Source organism: Triticum aestivum, chromosome 3A (assembly GCF_018294505.1).
Source record: "Triticum aestivum cultivar Chinese Spring chromosome 3A, IWGSC CS RefSeq v2.1, whole genome shotgun sequence".
Taxonomy (NCBI): Eukaryota; Viridiplantae; Streptophyta; class Magnoliopsida; order Poales; family Poaceae; genus Triticum; species Triticum aestivum.
The window spans coordinates 656,123,377-656,149,926 of NC_057800.1; the positions used below are offsets into that span (position 1 = coordinate 656,123,377).

The 26,550-nt window shown below is 45.1% G+C and overlaps 1 pseudogene; it reads right to left on the reverse strand.

Annotated features, from left to right (window-relative positions):
• Positions 1 to 1,038: 1,038 nt before the first annotated feature.
• Positions 1,039 to 26,550, reverse strand: part of LOC123057100 (peroxidase 54-like) — a 33,945-nt pseudogene continuing 8,433 nt past the window's right edge.

Consider the following 26,550-nt stretch of genomic DNA (forward strand, 5'->3'; position numbering starts at 1 on the left):
TCACCCACCAGTGTCGGGTAATCAGTGCTACTCGTCATAAGACTACCCATAATGAGAGTAACATATGTGGTAACATCACACATATCTAGACAAAATAGATGATGTGGCAAGTAATAAATGAAGAGAGAGACATGTTGTTTTTTTAGAAAAGAAGGATGACCCCCGGCCTCTGCATCTGGGCGATGCATGCGGCCACAAAAGAGACATGTGGTAACATAGCTAGTTACTACTATTATGAGTAACATCACACATGCCCTATAGCATAATAAATGAAGTGTTGCATGATACCACACATATATTACTCCCCACTGTGGAGGTAGTAACATAGACTAGTAATATATGCATGTTACTACTCTAAGTTACTCCCCATTGTGGCTAGTCTAAGAAACCTAGTTACCACTGGTGGGCGTCATGCCCGCCACGGCTGACATATTCGTAGTGGTGGGCTTCCCCCACAGCAAAACCTGCCACTAATGACCTTTCTGCCCCCGTCACGGCTAGCTTGTTCTGCTCAAGTGGGTATGGGCCCACATGAATCCCCTTCGGCCCTCCATTGGCATGTGTCTTGTACCCAATGTTATTCTTTAACATATTTTTCTTTTATATTTCGGAGTCCGGAAAATCTGAAATCATAGACATAAAAATGTGCATGATTTTTTACTTTATTAATACGTTATTGAAAATAGATATAAAACTATGAATGTTTCGGTAAGTCAATGACATGAAAACTTCAAAAAATAGGTACGCAGTTCCATGACATGTCATTCTGTAGCAGTGATCTTACAGAAGATTAGAATGAATGATGGTAGAGTGATATGAATATGTTTATCGAAAACAAGTCATCTGGTATGTAAAAAATGGGTTCGTGACAATCACGTGTAGTGAAGAAAAAAAATTACATTTGTTTCCAAAGAAAGGGAACACTTTACAGTTAGAATGAATTAAATGAATGATTTACACAAAGACAACTATTTCAAAACTCATAACATCAATCTCATTCGTGAGTAGGGTTTTCTATTCACCCTCTGACAGTTGTTCCTAATCACCTCGACCCTTCCGGCCAACGGGGTTATGTTCCCCATTTTGACCATTGAGGCCTCGAAATTCTTGAAGAAGTCCATTACGGTGGCCCACCAGCACACTCTAGCGAGGCCCTCCAGCCGACTCAACTGAGGTCTCGGAGGCGAGGGCGGGGATGTCAGCACACGACACGATGCCATGGCACGCGTTCTCCAGCGCATGCTTGATACCGTCGACCACATCGAACCCGCGCGCTGACCTGTCGTTGGCAGGGACCTCCTCCTCGGTCATGATCGGCGGGAGGTCGTTGTCGAGCAAAAGCAAGCCATCACAGCCCTCAACAAAAGCAATTGTGGAAGTGAAGGCGGATGAGGCTGGCTCGGATGTGCGTGTTGGCGAGACGGGCGTTCTGGATGACGCTGAAAGTGCGTTATATCGACTAGAGGGGGGTGAATAGGCGATTTTTATGGAAGTCTTCAAAACGTGGGAGTTATGAAGACAAACAACGAAGATTTTGCCTATTTACTATGCAGCGGAAGTTAGATTACACTAGGCAAGCCATGGTCAAGTATTCAGTAGAGTGAAAGCACAAAGACAAACAGCTGTAGTGTAATAAGGATCAGGTAGGAAGAAGTTATGAAGCCAAACAGATCATACATTCACGTTGTGAAGACAAAAGATAGAGCAAGCATGCAATGGCTTCACAATGAGTAGCAGTAAGAATAAGGAAGTGAAGATGAAACCAGTGACTCATTGAAGACAATGATGTGTTGGACCAGTTCCAGTTGCTGTGACAACTGTACATCTGGTTGGAGCGGCTAGGTATTTAAACCTTAGGACACACAGTCCCGGACACCCAGTCCTGAACACGCAGCTCAGGACACCAAGTCCTCACCGTATTCTCCTTGAGCTAAGGTCACTTAGTCCTCGCCCAATCACTCTGGTAAGTCTTCAAGGTAGACTCCCAAACCTTCACAGACTTCGTTCACTGGCAATCCACAATGTCTCTTGGATGCTCTGAACGCGACGCCTAACCGTCTGGAGGATTCACAGTCCTCAAGTGTAATAAGTCTTCAGATCACACAGATAAGAAGACTTAAGTGATGCCCAATATTCTCTGGCACTGGGTGGTTAGGGCTTTTCTCCTCGCTAGGAATTTTCTCTCAAAGGCTTCGAGGTGGGTTGCTCTCAAACGACAAAAGCCGTGCACTGAAATCTGAGCAGCCAACCGTTTATGGTTGTAGGGGGTGGGCTATTTATAGCCACTTGGCAACCCGACCTAATTTGTCCGAAATGACCTTGGGTCACTAAGGAACCGACACGTGTCTCAACGGTCAGATTTCAAACTCTCATGGCAACTTTACTTGGGCTACAAGCAAAGCTGACTTGTCCGGCTCTGGACAAGATTCGCTCTCATTGTCTTCACTCGAAGACATAGGTTTTTAGTTTGGGCATCACTTAAGTCATTCTGACTGGTTCTCCTAGACCCCACTTAACAGTACGGTGGTTCCTATGACTCAACACAAAAGAAAAAGAACTACGAAAGATCTAAGTCTTCGAGCTCCATAGGCTTCATAACGTGTCTTCTTTTGTCATAGACTTCAATGTGAATATCTTCATATACCATCTTTGGCTTCAATGTCTTCATACATTTTTAGGGGTCATCTCTGGTAGTAAAACCGAATCAATGAGGGACTTCTACCTGTGTTATCCTGCAATTCTCACAAACACATTAGTCCCTCAACTAGATTTGTCGTCAATACTCCAAAACCAACTAGGGGTGGCACTAGATGCACTTACAATCTCCCCCCTTTTGGTGATTGATGACAAACTAGTTGAAGTTTTCAACGGGGAATATAGTCTGTGAAATTGTAAAGGATAAGGAATTGTCTTCATAAGTTGCAAGGGCTCCCCCTGAAGATGTGCATACAAGTTAATTTGCTTTTGGAATGCAAATGCACATGGCAGGTTGTACTTGTGGAGATCCACTTCAGCTTATGATGACAATCCACTATGCATGTGAATATATATGAAGATAATGACATGCATAATGGAAACTGGACGTTTGCAGAATGAGATAAGTGCGGAATTTATCGTCGCACATGCGAAATTTATCTTCGCAAACAGGGTGGCAAACAAGTAGCAGACGACCATCGAGTTTTAGTGTTACAACTCAAAGAACCAAATGAAGCAAAAATGAGAGTTGTAAGCACGAAGCAAAAATATAGCAAAACATAAAGCACCCGCCCATATGGACCCGCTTGAATACTATAAACCCATATGCTTCTCCCCCTTTTGTCAGCAAAGACCAAAAAGGTTTGAAGACATAGAGTGTCTACTCGTTCCCAGGAGCAGCAGGGTCGTTGGAGGTGTTTGGAGGTGCAGAAGAGCTTGGAGGTGCTGAAGCAGGTGGCGGTGATGTAGCATCGTCTTCTTCATCAATGATTCTGGCAGTGACTGTGGCAGCAGATGAAGAAAACTCAGAGTCTTCAAGTGATGGTGTGTTGCGCATCACAGCCCTTCTAGGAGGTGTGGTGTCAAACTTGAATCGCTCAGTGAAGCTATCCTCTTCAAGTTCAGCTTCAGTACACATCATTGATAGCCCTTTCCAGGTACGACGACAGGTTTCATGAGTGGCGAAAGCATTCTTGGTGGCAAGATTTCGAAGACGATTAACATCCACCAAGAGGCTCTTCATCTGACGCTTTAGCCAGTCGTGATGCCTATCTTGTTTTTGATGAAGGGCCACAAGAAGCTCTCGGTCATTGAGAACACGAGCGCGCTTCTTCGGTCTTGAAGCAGTTGCACTATCAGTGACGTCAGTTGAAGCAGGGTGTGGCGCACGTGTAGTGCCTGCCAAAGGATACACCCTGGAGATGGCTTCAACACCTTCATTGTTCTGAGTGAAGCTCTGGTGTTCTGCATTCTGAAGACTTAAAGGTTGCTTGGCAGGCTCAGGATATATAGCTTCAGCAGAGGTATCCACATTTGGCAAGAAGATCCGATGGTTTTGGGCTGAGGGCTGATACGAGATCGCAGAGTGCAGTTTGATCAGCCTCATCACCCAAGGAGCATAGAACTTCAAACCAAATAAATCTGAGCCTGACGCTGCAAGTTGGCGTATGAAGAAATCCTGTGCGTTGACGCATTTGCCATGAAGGATATAGAATATGAGAGTCTTCATTGCACCCTCAATCTTGGCATGTGGAGAGTGTCCCTTAATGGGCCAGAGAGTCCGCCGGATGATGTGATATATGGTCCTGGGCAGGTACTCAAGGTCTTCAACAAAGAACTCAGTTGGATAGGGTGCATCATGGGGCAATGGCTTCATCATTGAGAGCATCTAACTCATATTTGGTTCAGGCCTCTGGAATATGCTCTCAATAGCTTCAGCATGTAGTTGACAGCCTTCCTCGAAGAATTCGCCAGGAGTGGGCAAGCCGATGAGCTCAATGATATCAAATGCATTGGCTTCATGATGGACATTGCCGGTCATCCACTCCAGGACCCAAGTCTTCGGATCTCTGTTGTATCCTTTAATGTGGAGGGTGGCATAGAACTAAAGAAGAAGCTCTTCATTCCAGTGCTCTTCATCAGTGACAAACTGCAGCAGACCCACTTGCTTAAAGCAATCCAAAGCTTCCTCTAGACAGGGCAGACCAGCAATGGCTTCAACATCAAGGCGCTTGTGCGGGAAGATGCGACCTTGGTTGTATAGGATGCATGAATAGTAGCTGCGCTGAGGATAGCTCCAGAACCTATCTGATGAAATCCTTTCCCTTGAATATGGGTTCTTGGAGCTGTTGAAGAACATATTATCTGCCTTGAAGCTATTGATGTCAAAGGAGCCAGGTGCTGATGCAGGACCTGGGAACCTTGGCAGCCTTGGGACTGGCTTCTGGACATGAGGCCTGTGCTCAACATGGTAATCAAATTGAGGACCTGCAGCAGACTCAGGAACAAAAGTGTCTGGATTAGTAGCTTCACTGTCTGCTGAAGCTTTTGGTGGGGAGGGCTCCACATTGGCTTCAGTGTTGGTTGTGACAGCCTCAACATTTTCAGCCTCCACTTGACTAGCTGGAGGGTCAGACTTAGGCACGTTCTCCTGGAGAACTGCTTCATGGTGTAGCGGGGGAGTAGGATCTTGTGGTACTTCTTCATTTTCTTCGGCTGATGCAGCCGGAATGTCTTCAGCATAGACTTGAGGCCTTGGACCTCTGCGAAGCCTACGGAACACAGACGACGCCTGTGGGGTTGGAGTGGGCTGGGCCTCAAGGTCTTCTTCCTCTTGAGGGCGATCCGCCCATGATGCATCTTGTGCAATTGGCGTTAGAGGACGACCAATGCTGATGAGTTCGCTGTGTTCATACTGAGGAAGGGCTGCATCATCTTGTACATTGTCCTGATGACCAATATCTTCAGCAGCGATGGGGTCGACTGCTGGTATGTCTTCAGCTTCAGGAGCCTCTGTGGAAGCAGGCTCATGAACTATCAGTTGTCGTTCTGCGTTCGGTTGAACCATAGAAATAGGTTCAACTATCAAGGGCTCTGTGGGAGCAGCCCGAGATTTCTTGGTCTTTCTTTTCTTCTTGCTGGGGGCAGTAGGAGAGGCTTCAGAGCTTTTCCGCTTCCGGGCTTCAGCCTCAGCAGTTCGTGTCTTCTTGAGCTCTGAAGCTGTTGAACGGCTCTTTGGCTTCAAGCCAGTCGTTGCAGTTGGGAAAATAAGTGGAACTGCTTCCTGCCTTGATGCCTCTGGTTCAGCTGGAACAGTGTTCTGCTTTTTCTTTGCGGCCATCTTGGGGTCGATGCCAGGACGCCCAAGTGCCTTGCGCTTCTCAGCCTCATTGTAGGCTTGCACACATCTCTCAGCCAGAGACTTCATCCGCTCACGTGAACCTTGAGCTTCTGCATGCTTCTTCAGAAAGTTCTCCTTGAGCTCGTGCATCATGATCTTGAAGCTCTTCACTTCTTGCACACTGAGCTTGGCCACATGCTTCTTGAACTGAGCCTTTTCATGATCAATTTTCTGCTTCAGTTCAACAATGCGCTGGGCAATTGCAAGTTCTGAAGCAATAGCGCCTTGGAAGGTGACGCTGAGGCCAACGGGCAGCTGCAGATCTTCGAAGCTGATGTCTGGTGTGGCAAACCATTCGTCGATGAAGTTGTGGATGATGGCGACATCAAAGAGAGGCAAATTGTTGAAGATTTCAGCTTCCTCTTTGCTCTTGATGAGCTGCTCTAGAGCGTCATCTCCAAGATCTTCATCACTTGACAGATCAATGGCTTCGCTGCGCAGAATGGCAGCAGCTGTGAGCTCTTTGCCGGTGTGTGGCTGAGGCACCTTGGCCTTCTGGGGCTTGGAGACGCGGGATACGTCTTCAGACTGCACACTGTCTTCAGGAGGTGCAGTTGCCAATGGCTTCGCCCTTGAGATTTTCGATGAAGGGGCCGGCTTTGAAGCTTTTGGCTTCTTCGACTGCTTTGGCTTCCCCACTGCAGGCACTGCAGGCGCTTCATCAGACTCAGTGTCAGCTGCAGGCTCATTCACTGCAGTCCCTTGAACCAGGATGTAAGTGATGAGGCCTTCGAGGTTGGAAAACGGATCGATGACATTTGGTTCTGCTTCGCGTGTGCCATCTGCCCTTGGTGCTGAGGGACCAGGGTTGAAGTCTAACCCAAATTTCTTCTTGTTCTGCTTCGCTGATTGTTGGGCAAACTGGAAGTTGCGCTTAAACAGATTGTCGTCACGACACCAGAGTAGTGACGACGGATGTGCATCATCAGGCCGTGGTCCTCGAACCATGCATGGATAGAAGCTTTGGGCAATAGCTTCATCTCTGGACCTAGGTACAAGGTTTTTGTATAAGATGTCTCCCCACGGTCTTTTGATGGCACTTTTCTCAGCATACTTTTGGATTGTGAAGTGGTATTTGAACCATTGTTCAGCCCAATAGCATCGAATCCATTGGATTCAGGTCTTGCGCTGCCCATAATTCTCTTCAGGATCTATTTTATACATTTCTGCCAGGTCTTCAGGCAGATCTTTGGAAGTTCCTTCACATCGCTGTCTGCCCCCCTTCCTTGCTGCTGCTTCTGAAGCCATAAACTTTAATTTGAAAGGCTTCAAAACTTTCAAAGGCTTCAAAGGCTTTCTTTTGCTGGACCAACAGGAACTGGCTTCAGGAGAATTTATGTGATGCTGTAGGAATTCTACAAATGAATGCAGGCTATGAGAACCGAAGGATTCTCCCACGGACATGTACCTGTGACAGCATTAAGGTCCGAGGGAAGGGGAAGAGGTCATATGCATTCTCAGAAGGTTTTGAAGATTAATCAGTTTAGAAGACATTGACCTCATCGTGCGAAGATATTCACTCATAGATAAGAAGTTGGTTCCAGATTTGTACGAACCCACAGATCAGTACAAGTGAATCAGTACAAGTGAGGAATCTAACTACTTCATGAAGCACAAGTGAATATACTAGGCATGTTATGAGATGCAGATTAAGAGATCTAACTTGTGTGAAGATAAACTTCTTATGGAAGAAAGGGACAGAACCATGGGATCAAAAGGGGCTGTAAAAAGACGTTTTATTTACCACACTTGGAACTGCTAGACGAAGTGGGAGATGATGCCGAGCAGTTCAATCCTCCATGCCCTAACTTGGCGACGGAAGACACCTATGGCGACAACGGAGAGGACGATGTCCGCGATCGGCATGAAGACGACATCAGAGAGGTTGCGGCAGCGAAGCGCTTCGTCACCGGCGTCGTCGAGAGCTAGCGGTGGCGCTAGGGTTCGTGCGAGGGTGGAAGAAGGAGATAATGACCGCGGTAAGTGTGAATTTATAGGCGCAGGGGCGGCACTGTGCTATTACTCAGGTGCCCCTGGCGATTCGCATTTGAGTAGTACGTGGCCATCATGCAGTATTTTGGGGGCAGTTCCACATCCCACGCACACCTAGATTGTCGGGCGGTCGTTCCTACTTCTCCGGATTTTATGTGGAGGAATGAGCATTGAAAACGGACTTTATGGTTGTCTCTATATCTTCTGCTGACACGGACGCAGTGAAGACATTCGACAGTTTCAATAGAATGCATATGACTTAGAGAGATAGAGTTTGAGATAGAAAGCATAGAGAAGTTTGGGGTCCGATCACATTCACTAGTTCAAAAGATTCAACATGAAGACATAGCTATAAGTGAATGCTGTAGAGGACAGAACACTAGCATATATATATATATCTATACAATCAACGTAGTGAAGATAATCATGAAACATGTTCAAAGCCAAACCAAATGTGAAGACAACCAAATGTGAAGACATTGCAAGGTAACGCCATGAGAGAAACACTTCAAAGAGAACGTTTGGTGGTGGCGTTACCCACCGTATAGGAAGTATTAGACCCAGACACGACGCACAATTATCGTGGCGCTCCGAAGTCAAATTCCACATTAATGTATTCACACTTAGAATGTATGTCTTCATTGATTGAAGATATACTTTACTTTGTGCGTTGCACATCTAAGTCATCATATGCATAAGTGTTAGGATGTGTGCCTGATCACAGGACATTTGAGGATTCCAAGATATTTAGCTCACACCGTAACTTGCAAAATCTCTTCTCATCCAAGGGCTTGGTGAAGATATCTGCCAATTGTTCTTCAGTGTTGACGTGTATGATATCAATGTCTTTCTTCACAACATGATCTCTGAGAAAGTGATGACGAATCTCAATGTGCTTTGTCTTCGAGTGCTGAACTGGGTTGTTGGCAATCTTGATGGCACTTTCATTGTTGCAGTAAAGTGGTACTTGCTTCAAATGAATGCCATAATCCTTGAGTGTTTGCTTCATCCACAGAAGCTGAGTGCAGCAAGATCCAGCAGCAATGTATTCAGATTCAGCAGTGGAGAGAGATACACAGTTCTGCTTCTTTGAAGACCAACATACAAGTGATCGTCCCAGAAAGTGACATGTGCCTGATGTAGACTTGCGATCAATTTTGTCACCAGCATAATCAGCATCCGAAAATCCAACCAAATCAAACTCTGAGCCCTTTGGATACCATAATCCTAGAGTTGGGGTGTGAGCCAAATATCGAAGAATTCGCTTCATAGCTAAGTGATGCGACTCCTTTGGTGCCGCTTGAAATCGAGCACACATGCAAACACTAAGCATAATATCTGGCCTAGATGCACACAAATAAAGCAAAGAACCAATCATGAAGCGGTATACCTTTTGATCGAACTCTTTACCATTGTCGTCAGGACCTAGATGATGTTTGGCTGGCATTGGTGTTGTGAAGCCTTTGCAGTCTTGCATACCGAACTTCTTCAGGCAATCTTTGAGATACTTCTCTTGAGATATGAAGATGCCATTGCATTGTTGTCGTATTTGAAGACCAAGGAAGAACTTCAGCTCCCCCATCATGGACATCTGATATTGCTCTTGCATCATGTATCCAAACTCTTCACTGTACTTCTGATTGGTGCAGCCGAAGATAATGTCATCCACATATATTTGGCACACAAACAATTCACCATCATATGTCTTCGTGAAAAGAGTGGGATCTAGGGAACCAGGTATGAAGCCTTTGCTCTTCAGGAAGTATTTGAGTGTGTCATACCAGGCCCTAGGGGCTTGTTTGAGGCCATACAGTGCCTTGTTGAGCTTGTATACCATGTCAGGATGTTTTGGATTTTCAAAGCCAGGCGGTTGTGCAACATACACTCTTCTTCAATCTTGCCATTGAGAAAGGCACTTTTCACATCCATTTGATATAGAAGTATGTTATGATGATTTGCATAGGCCAGCAGAATGCATATGGCTTCAAGCCTAGCCACGGTAGCAAATGTTTCATCGAAGTCAATGCCTTCCACTTGAGTATATCCTTGAGCAACGAGACGAGCTTTGTTTCTGACAACTTGACCATGCTCATCTTGTTTGTTGCGGTATATCCATTTGGTGCCTATTATGTTGTCCTTCCGTGGATCAGGACGCTTAACCAGTTCCCATACATTGTTCAGCTCAAACTGTTGAAGCTCTTCTTGCATAGCTTGAATCCATTCAGGTTCCATGAAGGCTTCTTCAACTTTCTTGGGTTCTGATATTGAGACGAATGCGAAGTGCCCACAGAAATTTGCTAGCTGAGTTGCCCTTGAACGAGTGAGTGGACCAGGTGCATTGATGCTGTCAATTATTCTGTCAATTTGCACTTCATGGGCAACACGAGAATGTACATGGCGAAGACTTTGCTCTTGCTGATCTGTGTTGTTGTTGGGAGGAATGTCTTCAGGCTGAGCATTGTCTTCATGTTGATCAGGTGCTGAGATGATAAGTTCTTCTTCAGGCTGAGCTTCAGAAGGTATAATCTCTCCAGTTCCCATTAGCTTGATTGATTCACTAGCTGGAATCTCATCTAGCACATTTGGCAGTTGCTCTCTTTGTGAACCATTTGTCTCATCGAACCGCACATCCACTGTTTCAACCACTTTATAATGAAAGAGATTGAAGACTTTGTAGGAGTGCGAATCCTTTCCATATCCAAGCATAAAGCCCTCATGTGCTTTTGGTGCAAACTTTGAGGTGTGGGGTGGGTCCTTGATCCAGCACCTTGCGCCAAATACTCTGAAGTAACTGACATTTGGCTTCTTGCCAGTTAGGAGTTCATAAGATGTCTTGTTCAGAATCTTGTGAAGATAAACACGATTGATTGTATGGCATGCAGTGTCAATGGCTTCAGTCCAGAATTTTCTTGGAGTCTTGTATTCATCTAGCATTGTTCTGGCCATCTCAATGAGTGTTCTGTTCTTGCGTTCGACGACGCCATTCTGCTGTGGCGTGTATGGAGCTGAGTATTCATGTGTGATGCCCAAGGTATCAAGATATGTATCAAGGCCAGTGTTCTTGAATTCAGTGCCATTGTCACTTCTGATGTGTTTTATCTTGGCGCCAAAATTGTTCATAACACGATTGGCGAAGCATCTGAAGACATCCTGCACTTCAATCTTGTAAAGGATTATGTGCACCCAAGTATATCTAGAGTAATCATCAACAATGACGAAGCCATAGAGGCAAGCAGTAGTCGTAAAAGTTGAGTAGTGAGTGGGGCCGAAAAGATCCATGTGGAGCAGTTCGAAGGGTTGAGTAGTAGTCATGATTGTCTTCGAAGGATGTTTTGCCCTTGTCATCTTCCCTGCTTCACAGGCACCGCATAAGTGATCTTTGTAGGATCGAAAGTATGTCTAGAGGGGGGTGATTAGACTACTTGACCAAATAAAAACTTAACCTTTTCCCAATTTTAGTTCTTGGCAGATTTTAGCTAATTTAGGACAAGTTAAGCAATCATCACATGATTCAAGCAAGCATGCAAAGAGTATATAGGCAGCGGAAAGTAAAGCATGCAACTTGCAAGAATGTAAAGGGAAGGGTTTGGAGAATTCAAACGCAATTGGAGACACGGATGTTTTTCCCGTGGTTCGGATAGGTGGTGCTATCCTACATCCACGTTGATGGAGACTTCAACCCACGAAGGGTAACGGTTGCGCGAGTCCACACAGGGCTCCACCCAAGGGTAACGGTTGCGCGAGTCCACACAGGGCTCCACCCATGAAGGGTCCACGAAGAAGCAACCACCCACAAAGGATCCACGAAGAAGCAACCTTGTCTATCCCACCATGGCCATCGCCCACACAGGACTTGCCTCACTAGCGGTAGATCTTCACGAAGTAGGCGATCTCCTTGCCCTTACAAACTCCTTGGTTCAACTCCACAATCTTGTCGGAGGCTCCCAAGTGACACCTAGCCAATCTAGGAGACACCACTCTCCAAGAAGTAACAAATGGTGTGTAGGTAATGAACTCCTTGCTCTTGTGCTTCAAATGATAGTCTCCCCAACACTCAACTCTCTCTCATAGGATTTGGATTTAGTGGAAAGAAGATTTGAGTGGAAAGCAACTTGGGAAGGCTAGAGATCAAGATTCATATGGTAGGAATGGAATATCTTGGTCTCAACACATGAGTAGGTGGTTCTCTCTCAGAACATATGAGTTGGAATGGTGTGTGTGTGTTCTGATGACTCTCTCCATGAATGAAGAGGAGGTGGAGGGGTATATATAGCCTCCACACAAAATCCAACCGTTACACAGTTTTCCAATCTCGGTGGGACCGAATCAATAAACTCGGTCGGACCGAAAATGTAAACCTAGTGACCGTTAGAGATTTTCGGTGGGACTGACATGCAACTCGGTAGGACCGATATGGTTAGGGTTTGGGCATAACGTAATCTCGGTGAGACCGATTACACAAACTCGGTGAGACCGAATTTGGTAATTAGCTAACTAGAGAGTTGGTCAGGCGAACTCGATGGGACCGATTTGCTCCTTCGGTGAGACCGAAAAGTTACAAAGGGGAAACACTGAGTTTACATTGCAATCTCGGTGGGACCGATTCACTCTTTTGGTGAGACCGAAAAGTTACGAAAGGGAAACAAAGAGTTTGCAATCCCATCTCGGTGAGACCGAGATCCTTATCGGTAGAACTGAATTGCTAGGGTTTGGGAGTGGCTAATGACAAGTGAAACTCGGTGGCGCCGGATAGGAAGAATCGGTAGGACCGAGTTTGGCTTAGGGTTTAGGTCATATGTGGATATGGGAAAGTAGTTGAGGGTTTTGGAGCATATCACTAAGCACATGAAGCAAGAGGCTCATTAAGCAACACCTCATCCCTCCTTGATAGTATTGGCTTTTCCTATGGACTCAATGTGATCTTGGATCACTAAAATATAAAATGAAGAGTCTTGAGCTTTTGAGCTTGAGCCAATCCTTTGTCCTTAGCATTTTGAGGGTTCCACTTTCACATCCATGCCATGCCAATCATTGAGCTTTCCTGAAATAATCATCTTGGAATAGCATTAGCTCAATGAGCTATATGTTGTTATGAATTACCAAAACCACCTAGGGATAGTTGCACTTTCAATCTCCCCCTTTTTGGTAATTGATGACAACATATAGATCAAAGCTTCGACAAATGATAATAAGCATGAAATATATCGTCGCTTTGAGAAGTATGTGATAAGTAAGAGCTCCCCCTAAATTTGTGCATATTTAAAATTTGCTTTGGACTGCAAATGCACAAGGAGTTAGAGTCATGGGTTACTCTTCCATGTCACATACATCTTGGTGGAGCGCTTAAAATGATAAGAATGAAATACATGCACTCATCACCAAGAATAGTGAATGATCACATAAGATAGATAAAATAATAGCATTAAGCAAGCATTAAGTGTAGCTTATGATCAAACACATGATCATCAATGTCTCATAAGCATAGTATCTCAAGCACTCAAAAGCAAACAAGTTTGAAAAACCACCAAATAAAGCAAGAGAGAAAAGCAACACTCTCTCTCTCGAAGCCTATGATCTATACATCTTCTCCCCCTTTGGCAACAAGTTACCAAAAAGTTCCTAGAAAATGCATAGCACTAGATCGACGCTCAGGCTTGATCTTCTAGTGGTGGTGGAGTCTAGATCACTCCAAGGACGAAGGCTTCGGTAGATGCTGAAGTAGACGCTGGAGTTGGAGCTGAAGTAGATGTTGGAGCTGGTGGAACTGAGGCTGTGGCTGGTGCTGAAGTGGTGGCTCTGGTGTCAGCAACTGGCACGGCAGATGACCTCGGGCCTCGTGGCACTCTGGCAAAGGCATGAGTGGTAGTCCTGCCTCTCCTCTCCTGCATGTCCTCCTGGAGCTGCTCCACTGCAGATTAAACTTCCGTTACTTTGACATCCAAGTCATAGAACTTTTGTTCCATGATTCTCTCTAGGCTCTGCTGACTTTGAAGGAAATATGCCCTAGAGGCAATAATAAAGTTATTATTTATTTCCTTATAATCATGATAAATGTTTATTATTCATGCTAGAATTGTATTTACCGGAAACATAATACATGTGTGAATACATAGACAAACAGAGTGTCACTAGTATGCCTCTACTTGACTAGCTCGTTAATCAAAGATGGTTATGTTTCCTAACCATGAACAATAAGTTGTTATTTGATTAACGAGGTCACATCATTAGTAGAATGATCTGATTGACATGACCCATTCCATTAGCTTAGCACCCGATCGTTTAGTATGTTGCTATTGCTTTCTTCATGACTTATACATGTTCCTATGACTATGAGATTATGCAACTCCCGTTTACCGGAGGAACACTTTGGGTACTACCAAACGTCACAACGTAACTGGGTGATTATAAAGGAGTACTACAGGTGTCTCCAATGGTCGATGTTGGGTTGGCGTATTTCGAGATTAGGATTTGTCACTCCGATTGTCGGAGAGGTATCTCTGGGCCCTCTCGGTAATACACATCACATAAGCCTTGCAAGCATTACAACTAATATGTTAGTTGTGAGATGATGTATTACGGAACGAGTAAAGAGACTTGCCGGTAACGAGATTGAACTAGGTATTGGATACCGACGATCGAATCTCGGGCAAGTAACATACCGATGACAAAGGGAACAACGTATGTTGTTATGCGGTCTGACCGATAAAGATCTTCGTAGAATATGTAGGAGCCAATATGGGCATCCAGGTCCCGCTATTGGTTATTGACCGGAGACGTGTCTCGGTCATGTCTACATTGTTCTCGAACCCGTAGGGTCCGCACGCTTAAGGTTACGATGACAGTTATATTATGAGTTTATGCATTTTGATGTACCGAAGGTTGTTCGGAGTCCCGGATGTGATCACGGACATGACGAGGAGTCTCGAAATGGTCGAGACGTAAAGATTGATATATTGGAAGCCTATATTTGGATATCGGAAGTGTTCCGGGTGAAATCGGGATTTTACCGGAATACCGAGAGGGTTACCGGAACCCCCCGGGAGCTATTTGGGCCATAGTGGGCCTTAGTGGAAAAGAGAAGGGGCTGCCCTAGATGGGCTGCGCGCCCCCCCTTCCCCTAGTCCTATTAGGACTAGGAGAGGTGGCCGGCCCCCTCCTCCTCTTTTCCCCTCGAGGAATCCTAGTTGGACTAGGATTGGAGGGGGAATCCTACTCCCAGAGGGAGTAGGACTCTCCTGCGCCTCCCCCCCTTGGCCGGCCAGCCTCCCCTCCTCTCCTCCTTTATATACGGAGGCAGGGGCACCTCTAAACACACAAGTTGACACAAGTTGATCCACGTGATCTATTCCTTAGCCGTGTGCGGTGCCCCCTGCCACCATATTCCTCGATAATACTGTAGCGGAGTTTAGGCGAAGCCCTGCTGCTGTAGTTCATCAAGATCGTCACCACGCCGTCGTGCTGACGAAACTCTTCCCCGACACTTTGCTGGATCGGAGTCCGGGGATCGTCATCGAGCTGAACGTGTGCTCGAACTCGGAGGTGCCGTAGTTTCGGTGCTTGATCGGTTGGATCGAGAAGACGTACGACTACTTCCTCTACGTCGTGTCATCGCTTCCGCAGTCGGTCTGCGTTGGGTACGTAGACAATACTCTCCCCTCGTTGCTATGCATCACATGATCTTGCGTGTGCGTAGGAATTTTTTGAAATTACTACGAAACCCAACAGTGGCATCCGAGCCTAGGTTATTGATGTTGATGTTATATGCACGAGTAGAACACAAGTGAGTTGTGGACGATACAAGTCATACTGCCTACCAGCATGTCATACTTTGGTTCGGCGGTATTGTTGGACGAGACGACCCAGACCAACCTTACGCGTACGCTTACGCGAGACCGGTTCCCTCGACGTGCTTTGCACAGAGATGGCTTGCGGGCGACTGTCTCTCCAACTTTAGTTGAACCAAGTATGGCTACGCCCGGTCCTTGCGAAGGTTAAAACGGAGTCTATTTGACAAACTATCGTTGTGGTTTTGATGCGTAGGTGAGATTGGTTCTTACTTAAGCCCGTAGCAGCCACGTAAAACATGCAACAACAAAGTAGAGGACGTCTAACTTGTTTTTGCAGGGCATGTTGTGATGTGATATGGTCAAGGCATGATGCTGAATTTTATTGTATGAGATGATCATGTTTTGTAACCAAGTTATCGGCAACTGGCAGGAGCCATATGGTTGTCGCTTTATTGTATGCAATGCAATCGCGATGTAATGCTTTACTTTATTACTAAACGGTAGTGATAGTCGTGAAAGCATAAGATTGGCGAGACGACAACGATGCTACGATGGAGATCAAGGTGTCGCGCCGGTGACGATGGTGATCATGACGGTGCTTCGGAGATGGAGATCACAAGCACAAGATGATGATGGCCATATCATATCACTTATATTGATTGCATGTGATGTTTATCTTTTTATGCATCTTATCTTGCTTTGATTGACGGTAGCATTATAAGATGATCTCTCACTAAATTATCAAGAAGTGTTCTCCCTGAGTATGCACCGTTGCCAAAGTTCGTCGTGCCCAGACACCACGTGATGATCGGGTGTGATAAGCTCTACGTCCATCTACAACGGGTGCAAGCCAGTTTTTGCACACGCAGAATACTCAGGTTAAACTTGACGAGCCTAGCATATGCAGATATGGCCTCGGAACACGGAGACCGAAAGGTCGAGCGTGAATCATATAGTAGATATGATCAACATAAACGATGTTCACCATTGAAAACTACTCCATCTCACGTGATGATCGGTCATGGTTTAGTTGATTTGGATCACGTAATCACTTAGAAGATTAGAGGGATGTCTATCTAAGTGGGAGTTCTTAAGTAATATGATTAATTGAACTTAAATTTATCATGAACTTAGTACCTGATAGTATCTTGCTTGTTTATGTTGATTGTAGATAGATGGCTCGTGCTGTTGTTCCGTTGAATTTTAATGCGTTCCTTGAGAAAGCAAAGTTGAAAGATGATGGTAGCAATTACACGGACTGGGTCCGTAACTTGAGGATTATCCTCATTGCTGCACAGAAGAATTACGTCCTGGAAGCACCGCTGGGTGCCAGGCCTGCTGCTGGAGCAACGCCAGATGTTATGAACGTCTGGCAGAGCAAAGCTGATGACTACTCGATAGTTCAGTGTGCCATGCTTTACGGCTTAGAATCGGGACTTCAACGACGTTTTGAACGTCATGGAGCATATGAGATGTTCCAGGAGTTGAAGTTAATATTTCAAGCAAATGCCCGGATTGAGAGATATGAAGTCTCCAATAAGTTCTATAGCTGCAAGATGGAGGAGAACAGTTCTGTCAGTGAGCATATACTCAAAATGTCTGGGTATAATAATCACTTGATTCAATTGGGAGTTAATCTTCCGGATGATTGCGTCATCGACAGAATTCTCCAATCACTGCCACCAAGCTACAAGAGCTTCGTGATGAACTATAATATGCAAGGGATGAACAAGACTATTCCCGAGCTCTTCGCAATGCTGAAAGCTGCGGAGGTAGAAATCAAGAAGGAGCATCAAGTGTTGATGGTTAACAAAACCACTAGTTTCAAGAAAAAGGGAAAAGGGAAGAAGAAGGGGAACTTCAAGAAGAACGGCAAGCAAGTTGCTGCTCAAGAGAAGAAACCCAAGTCTGGACCTAAGCCTGAAACTGAGTGCTTCTACTGCAAGCAGACTGGTCACTGGAAGCGGAACTGCCCCAAGTATTTGGCGGATAAGAAGGATGGCAAGGTGAACAAAGGTATATGTGATATACATGTTATTGATGTGTACCTTACTAGAGCTCGCAGTAGCACCTGGGTATTTGATACTGGTTCTGTTGCTAATATTTGCAACTCGAAACAGGGACTACGGAATAAGCGAGCACTGGCAAAGGACGAGGTGACGATGCGCGTGGGAAACGGTTCCAAAGTCGATGTGATCGCGGTCGGCACACTACCTCTACATCTACCTTCGGGATTAATATTAGACCTAAATAATTGTTATTTGGTGCCAGCGTTGAGCATGAACATTATATCTGGATCTTGTTTAATGCGAGACGGTTATTCATTTAAATCAGAGAATAATGGTTGTTCTATTTATATGAGTAATATCTTTTATGGTCATGCACCCTTAAAGAGTGGTCTATTCTTATTAGATCTCGATAGTAGTTATACACATATTCATAATGTTGAAACCAAAAGATGCAGAGTTGATAATGAAAGTGCAACTTATTTGTGGCACTGTCGTTTAGGTCATATCGGTGTAAAGCGCATGAAGAAACTCCATACTGATGGACTTTTGGAACCACTTGATTATGAATCGCTTGGTACTTGCGAACCGTGCCTCATGGGTAAGATGACCAAAACACCGTTCTCCGGTTCTATGGAGAGAGCAACAGATTTGTTGGAAATCATACATACCGATGTGTGCGGTCCAATGAATATTGAGGCTCGTGGCGGATATCGTTATTTTCTCACCTTCACAGATGATTTAAGCAGATATGGGTATGTCTACTTAATGAAACATAAGTCTGAAACATTTGAAAAGTTCAAAGAATTTCAGAGTGAAGTTGAAAATCATCGTAACAAGAAAATAAAGTTTCTACGATCTGATCGTGGAGGAGAATATTTGAGTTACGAGTTTGGTGTACATTTGAAAAACTGTGGAATAGTTTCGCAACTCACGCCACCCGGAACACCACAGCGTAATGGTGTGTCCGAACGTCGTAATCGTACTTTACTAGATATGGTGCGATCTATGATGTCTCTTACCGATTTACCGCTATCGTTTTGGGGTTATGCTATAGAGACGGCCGCATTCACGTTAAATAGGGCACCATCAAAATCCGTTGAGACGACGCCTTATGAACTGTGGTTTGGCAAGAAACCAAAGTTGTCGTTTCTTAAAGTTTGGGGCTGCGATGCTTATGTGAAAAAACTTCAACCTGATAAGCTCGAACCCAAATCGGAGAAATGTGTCTTCATAGGATACCCAAAGGAAACTGTTGGGTACACCTTCTATCACAGATCCGAAGGCAAGACATTCGTTGCTAAGAATGGATCATTTCTAGAGAAGGAGTTTCTCTCGAAAGAAGTGAGTGGGAGGAAAGTAGAACTTGACGAGGTAACTGTACCTGCTCCCTTACTGGAAAGTAGTTCATCACAGAAAACTGTTTCAGTGACACCTACACCAGTTAGTGAGGAAGCCAATGATAATGATCATGAAACTTCAGATCAAGATACTACTGAACCTCGTAGATCAACCAGAGTAAGATCCGCGCCAGAGTGGTACGGTAATCCTGTTCTGGAAGTCATGCTACTAGATCATGATGAACCTACGAACTATGAAGAAGCGATGGTGAGCCCAGATTCCGCAAAGTGGCTTGAAGCCATGAAATCTGAGATGGGATCCATGTATGAGAACAAAGTATGGACTTTGGTTGACTTGCCCGATGATCGGCAAGCAATTGAGAATAAATGGATCTTTAAGAAGAAGACTGACGCTGATGGTAATGTTACTGTCTACAAAGCTCGACTTGTCGCAAAAGGTTTTCGGCAAGTTCAAGGGATTGACTACGATGAGACCTTCTCACCCGTAGCGATGCTTAAGTCCGTCCGAATCATGTTAGCGATTGCCGCATTTTATGATTATGAAATTTGGCAGATGGATGTCAAAACTGCATTCCTGAATGGATTTCTGGAAGAAGAGTTGTATATGATGCAACCGGAAGGTTTTGTCGATCCAAAGGGAGCTAACAAAGTGTGCAAGCTCCAGCGATCCATTTATGGACTGGTGCAAGCCTCTCGGAGTTGGAATAAACGTTTTGATAGTGTGATCAAAGCATTTGGTTTTATACAGACTTTCGGAGAAGCCTGTATTTACAAGAAAGTGAGTGGGAGCTCTGTAGCATTTCTGATATTATATGTGGATGACATATTACTGATTGGAAATGATATAGAATTTCTGGATAGCATAAAGGGATACTTGAATAAAAGTTTTTCAATGAAAGACCTCGGTGAAGCTGCTTACATATTAGGCATTAAGATCTATAGAGATAGATCAAAACGCTTAATTGGACTTTCACAAAGCACATACCTTGACAAAATTTTGAAGAAGTTCAAAATGGATCAAGCGAAGAAAGGGTTCTTGCCTGTGTTACAAGGTGTGAAATTGAGTAAGACTCAATGCCCGACCACTGCAGAAGATAGAGAGAATATGAAAGATGTTCCCTATGCATCAGCCATAGGATCTATCATGTATGCAATGCTGTGTACCAGACCTGATGTATGCCTTGCTATAAGTTTAGCAGGGAGGTACCAAAGTAATCCAGGAGTGGATCACTGGACAGCGGTCAAGAACATCCTGAAATACCTGAAAAGGACTAAGGATATGTTTCTCATATATGGAGGTGACAAAGAGCTCATCGTAAAAGGTTACGTTGATGCAAGCTTTGACACTGATCCGGACGATTCTAAATCGCAAACCGGATACGTGTTTACATTAAACGGTGGAGCTGTCAGTTGGTGCAGTTCTAAACAAAGCGTCGTAGCGGGATCTACATGTGAAGCGGAATACATAGCTGCTTCGGAAGCAGCAAATGAAGGAGTCTGGATGAAGGAGTTCATATCCGATCTAGGTGTCATACCTAGTGCATCGGGTCCAATGAAAATCTTTTGTGACAATACTGGTGCAATTGCCTTGGCAAAGGAATCCAGATTTCACAAAAGGACCAAACACATCAAGAGACGCTTCAACTCCATCCGGGATCTAGTCCAGGTGGGAGACATAGAGATTTGCAAGATACATACGGATCTGAATGTTGCAGACCCGTTGACTAAGCCTCTTCCACGAGCAAAACATGATCAGCACCAAAGCTCCATGGGTGTTAGAATCATTACAGTGTAATCTAGATTATTGACTCTAGTGCAAGTGGGAGACTGAAGGAAATATGCCCTAGAGGCAATAATAAAGTTATTATTTATTTCCTTATAATCATGATAAATGTTTATTATTCATGCTAGAATTGTATTTACCGGAAACATAATACATGTGTGAATACATAGACAAACAGAGTGTCACTAGTATGCCTCTACTTGACTAGCTCGTTAATCAAAGATGGTTATGTTTCCTAACCATGAACAATGAGTTGTTATTTGATTAACGAGGTCACATCATTAGTAGAATGATCTGATTGACATGACCCATTCCATTAGCTTAGCACCCGATCGTTTAGTATGTTGCTATTGCTTTCTTCATGACTTATACATGTTCCTATGACTATGAGATTATGCAACTCCCGTTTACCGGAGGAACACTTTGGGTACTACCAAACGTCACAACGTAACTGGGTGATTATAAAGGAGTACTACAGGTGTCTCCAATGGTCGATGTTGGGTTGGCGTATTTCGAGATTAGGATTTGTCACTCCGATTGTCGGAGAGGTATCTCTGGGCCCTCTCGGTAATACACATCACATAAGCCTTGCAAGCATTACAACTAATATGTTAGTTGTGAGATGATGTATTACGGAACGAGTAAAGAGACTTGCCGGTAACGAGATTGAACTAGGTATTGGATACCGACGATCGAATCTCGGGCAAGTAACATACCGATGACAAAGGGAACAACGTATGTTGTTATGCGGTCTGACCGATAAAGATCTTCGTAGAATATGTAGGAGCCAATATGGGCATCCAGGTCCCGCTATTGGTTATTGACCGGAGACGTGTCTCGGTCATGTCTACATTGTTCTCGAACCCGTAGGGTCCGCACGCTTAAGGTTACGATGACAGTTATATTATGAGTTTATGCATTTTGATGTACCGAAGGTTGTTCGGAGTCCCGGATGTGATCACGGACATGACGAGGAGTCTCGAAATGGTCGAGACGTAAAGATTGATATATTGGAAGCCTATATTTGGATATCGGAAGTGTTCCGGGTGAAATCGGGATTTTACCGGAATACCGAGAGGGTTACCGGAACCCCCCGGGAGCTATTTGGGCCATAGTGGGCCTTAGTGGAAAAGAGAAGGGGCTGCCCTAGATGGGCTGCGCGCCCCCCCTTCCCCTAGTCCTATTAGGACTAGGAGAGGTGGCCGGCCCCCTCCTCCTCTTTTCCCCTCCGAGGAATCCTAGTTGGACTAGGATTGGAGGGGGAATCTTACTCCCAGAGGGAGTAGGACTCTCCTGCGCCTCCCCCCCTTGGCCGGCCAGCCTCCCCTCCTCTCCTCCTTTATATACGGAGGCAGGGGCACCTCTAAACACACAAGTTGACACAAGTTGATCCACGTGATCTATTCCTTAGCCGTGTGCGGTGCCCCCTGCCACCATATTCCTCGATAATACTGTAGCGGAGTTTAGGCGAAGCCCTGCTGCTGTAGTTCATCAAGATCGTCACCACGCCGTCGTGCTGACGAAAATCTTCCCCGACACTTTGCTGGATCGGAGTCCGGGGATCGTCATCGAGCTGAACGTGTGCTCGAACTCGGAGGTGCCGTAGTTTCGGTGCTTGATCGGTTGGATCGAGAAGACGTACGACTACTTCCTCTACGTTGTGTCATCGCTTCCGCAGTCGGTCTGTGTTGGGTACGTAGACAATACTCTCCCCTCGTTGCTATGCATCACATGATCTTGCGTGTGCGTAGGAAATTTTTTGAAATTACTACGAAACCCGACAGACTTTGAGTGAGGGTGGCCAGACTTTGCTCAATCCTCAGCGTGGATGCAATCAAGTAATCAAGCTGCTCTTGTTTAGTCTTCAAGAAATACTCAGATGCCTCCTCTTGAGTTGGCATCTTGGCAGCTTTCTCCTTTCTTGCCTTCTCCTTCTTTGCTTGTGCTTGAACTGATGATGGCTCATTCTCAGTCATGACCACTTGGTTGTCCTCAAAATCTGGACGGATGGGCAAATGTTCCTTGTCCAATAAATATATGCCCGTGCCCATCTTGGAGTTGATGAGCTCCTGAATTTGAGGGGCATATCCGCAACTCCTCTTCTGATCTGCTGCAGTCCTCTTGACTGTTTCCACTATGAGGCTCATCACCTTGAACTTCTGAGGCACATCAAACACATGTAGCAAGTTGATAGCATGGCCTCTGATCATCTTGTGATCTCCAGACTTGGGCAGTAAGGTGTGCCTTAGTATCCAATTGATCGTAGGCAGACCTGACAGAAGATAATGCACTGAGCCAAACTTGAAAGTATCAAGTGCTTCATTTGGGATCTCCTTGTACATATTAGACATTGAGTTGTGGTCCATCTTCTTCTTGGCATATATGTCCATGTCATCATCATGCTCCTCTGGGGCATTAATTAACTTTGCCCATTCCTCAATAGTGGATTGGTACCTCGTACCCTCAGACATCCATGTGATCCTCCCATCTGGATAAAAATGTGCCGTGGAGTAGAACTGCATTATAAGCTCCTCATTCCACTTTGTGAGCTTCTGCCCAACAAAGTCAGCTACTCCACAAGCTATGAAGCTGTCTTGCACTCCAGGATAGTGCTCTTCGTTGTCCTTGATATATTGCCAATCAACCCATCACATATCACAGACAATGGGCTTCTTATCTAGCAGCACTGTCTCATAAAAATCATGCTGCTCCTTGGTGTGAAATCTGTAGTCCACGGTAGTCCTTCTCCTTGAAGCATACGGGTCTGCTTCTCTCCACTTCCTCAGCCCTCAATCTCTCCTGAGCTTCATATCCTCAGCCACAGGATGAGCATCGTTGTGGTCTGGGATCTCGGGCTTTAGCTTTCTCAGGACATTCTCTTCCTCTTCTTCAGCAACAGTCTCAGGCACTGGGGCCTTGTTCTTCTCAGCTGCAGGAATGCTCCTTGTATTCCTCTTTGGTTTTGGCTTGGAGGCAGCTTTGGGCTTAGATGCAGTAGCCCCTGACCTTATGGCATCACCCATCAGCTTGGGTGCCTTGGGTGCTGGTGCAGCTACCTCTTCTTCCTCTTCCTCTTCCATGATGGAAGCTTTTCCTAGCACTCTGGCTACGGTCTTCTTGACCCTTTCCTTCCTCTTCTTGCCTTCTGCAGCAACTGGCTCTTGGGGAGTGGGCTTCTCAGTTGAGGCTCTTGCCTTTGACATGGGCTGCCTGCCTGCTGGCCTTTTGATTTTCAGCCCTGGCTTTGTGCCTTGAGCTAGCTCAACTCTCTTGGAAGTGGCCTCTTCCTTTGCCACATAGTCCTCATACTCGGAATCTGAAGTCCTCTTCTTCCTCTGTCTCGTGGCAGCCTTTGGCAAGTTGCTAGGGGTGCTCCTGCTGCCCTCATCTGAAGAACTTGAGGGACTAGTGCCCTCACTCATGTGCACTTGCTGCTCTGACATGTTTTGGCTATCACTTTGATCAGACATGCTGCAAACTGGCTGCTGACCCTGTGAACAGATTATAGATGAGGTAGAAAGGATGAGCATCACAAAATGCAGAGATTTTTGCAAAAGAATGATCCAAAAACTTAGTTTTAGTTTCCCACTGAAATCATCTCGGATCTACTGATTTTCAAACTCGGTGATACCGAAGCAGTTTTGGAACCTAAACTAGTGAACTCGGTAGGATCGAGTCACAGTTCGGTGGCACCGAGACTGCTAGGGTTTCACAAAGTTCCAAAATCGGGCACACCGATAAGTAATTCTCGGTCAGACCGAGTCTCACTTGTGCAATGGCATAAGCCAAATTGGTGGGACCGAGTTTTTCAACTCGGTGGGTTCGAGATGGTTTCGGCGGAGACCTAAACCTAGAATTTTCGAATCGAACCTAATCTATGAGCGTTTTGACTGGATAGGAGTGTTTCAATCATGGCAAGAATCATGAAGATCACAATGTGCTAGGAATCAGATTGGAGAATAGCACAAAGATCAAGTCCATACCCTAGTTCAGCGGGGACTTGCTACGGCGGCAACGGCGGGGCAGAATTCCCGTTGACGGCGACGGAGACTAGCGACTGGAGGCGGCTGGCGGCGAGAAGACGATCCGGAGACCACGAGGGCAGAGCAGGCTATCGCGCGGGCGAAGGGGTTTGGAGAAATTTCCAAACTTTTGCCCGTGACTATATATAGCCCGACCCTGTCGGTGTGACCGAGTGGAACAACTCGGTGGCACCGAGATTCATAACTGCAAGCAGTTACTGAAACTCGGTGTGACCGAAAGGTTCAAATCGGTTGCACCGAGATCGAAAACCTATATCAACTTAATGATCTCAGTAGGACCGAAAGTGGAGTATCGGTCAGACCGAGAATCATAAAGAGGTTTTGGAAGTTTAAGTCTATGACGAATCGGGGACTCCGAGCACTCCTCACACAGAGTGGTTCGAATCTGACTTGATCAAATTTTGTGATGCAACATGAATAGACTTTGAGACGAGAAAAGCATAGATAGCTAGAGGAGGTTCTTAGGCATTCTTGTCCATCCACTTGGCAAAAAGAAATAAAGCCGAACAATCAAAACAACAAGTGGATGTCCTCGAATGAGTAAAATATGCAACCAGCATGCTCACACAATAAGATGGCAAATGAAATATGTGACAAGGCATGCACAACCAATTCTAGCATCTATCAAGCAATTTGCGATGACTAGGTCATCTATATATGAGTATATTGACTTAGGAGTCAAGTGAGAACACTTGATCATAGGTCATACTCATCGTTTAAGCTCAAGTGGGGTTACCACTTTTACATAAAGCATTGTTTTGTTCACATCTTTAGAGTTGCTTTAGCTCAAGTCTTAGAGTAAAGCTCCCCCTAGATGTGATATCCCCCCTAAGAGGGATGAACTAACCTTGGGTTTTGTCGATGATGACTTCATGTAGATATTGAAGATGTGGATGCTCAATGTTGATGTAGATCTCTTGGAGCTATCCATTTGAGTGAATTGCACTTTCAATACCTACATGGGTTAGTCCCACAAGGAACAAACAAGGATATCCATAGACATAGAGTGATGCACACACAAGATGATGTCCATGAAAACTTTTAGGTTACCTTGTCCCTTGTCTTACCAACAAGAGGGTTTGTGACTCCTTGAACTAGTGCAAGATGTGGAAGTTGATTGCACTTGTTCTTGCCAAAATGATAAGAGTGAAGTATGTTGGCGGAGTCACCCTCGAGAACTCTCTAGTTCTTCTTCTTTTGGATCCACACCATCTTGATGGGAATCCTTGGAGTTGTAGTCGTACTTGATGAAGTGGAACTTGAAGTAGTCTTGGGAATCCACTTGACTAAGGTCTTTGGAGCTTCTTCAAATGCATCAATTTCCTCTTGAAGCTTGTCCTTGCCTTTTTGCTTGTAGTCTTGTGGTGGAAGATCATCTTGAGCTTGTGTCCCCTTGAAAGAAGTATCATACTTCTCTTGTTGAGGAATAAACTTTGTCTTGGGGTATTGATCTTCTTCCCACTCAACTCCATTGGCATTGAACTTTCGTTCAAAACCAACACCTTGATTCTTCCGGTGCATTCCTTGCTTGCGCACAATTTCCTCGAATTGCTTACTCCCGGCAAGGCTTTTGTACACTCCTTTCTCTATAATTCCCTTCAATAAACTATTTTCTTGCTCAAGTGTAACTTGGCTAAGAGAATCATTAGTGGAATCAAGAGAACTACTAGAAGCAACAATATTGGATTTAACATGATCATTGT